The following is an 804-nucleotide window of genomic DNA, read 5'->3' on the forward strand; positions in this document are numbered from 1 at the left end:
GAGGCCCAGGTCAGAGCCCAGGTCAGTGCCTGGCCGTGGGAAACAATAGAGAGGCGCACACGCTTCCCTGAACTCTGGGTCTGGGCAGCCGGCCCTGGGCCAAGCATCCTCCACTGGACCACGCTGGAGGCTGTTTGAAATCTGAATATTCATGAGAACATTCTTTCTTCATTCAGTCCCTGATTCATAGATGCTTTTACATTTAATTGATTGAGGCAGCCTTGGTTAATAGCATTGCTTTCAGGTGTGCAGGGCTCTAAGTCAGCACCTGTGAGCTCTATGATGCTCACCACCCAAGCCTACTTCCTCGTGTCCACAGGCATGTGACCCCTACTCAACCCTCCCTCTGTGCCCACCCACCTGGTATCTGTACCTATGAGTTGCTTTGTTTGTGTTGTTCATTTATTTTTTGTTTCATGTTCCACATCCTATCTAATAAAGAGGGAATATGCAAATTGACCATCACACCATCACAAAGATGGCGGCACCCACAGCCAAGGGGGAGGGGTTTTCGTAACACAAGATGGCTTTGCCCACAGCGGAGGCCAAGTTTCCCTAACGAGCCTTAACAATCAGCAGGTACCTGAGGCTGCGCCCCCCTCCTGGGGCCGGGCCAGGGGACCTGAGGCTGCAGCCCCTTCCCAGCAGGGCTTGATGGAGGAATCTCAGACCATGCCCCCTGCCCAGTGGGGCTTGACAGGGGACCTCAGGCCACACCCCCAACCCTGACACCAGGCCAGGGGACCTCAGGCCATGCCCCCTGCCCAGCAGGGCTTGACAAGGGGGGGGGTGGGTGGGGCTGGG

The 804-nt window shown here is 56.1% G+C and overlaps 1 protein-coding gene across 1 annotated transcript in view; it reads left to right on the forward strand.

Moving 5' to 3' along the window:
• Positions 1-804, forward strand: part of CNGB3 (cyclic nucleotide gated channel beta 3) — a 129,046-nt gene that overhangs the window by 9,422 nt on the left and 118,820 nt on the right. The gene's annotated exons all lie outside the window — the stretch shown is intronic.

This window comes from Myotis brandtii, unplaced genomic scaffold (assembly GCF_000412655.1).
Source record: "Myotis brandtii unplaced genomic scaffold, ASM41265v1 scaffold634, whole genome shotgun sequence".
Lineage (NCBI taxonomy): Eukaryota > Metazoa > Chordata > Mammalia > Chiroptera > Vespertilionidae > Myotis > Myotis brandtii.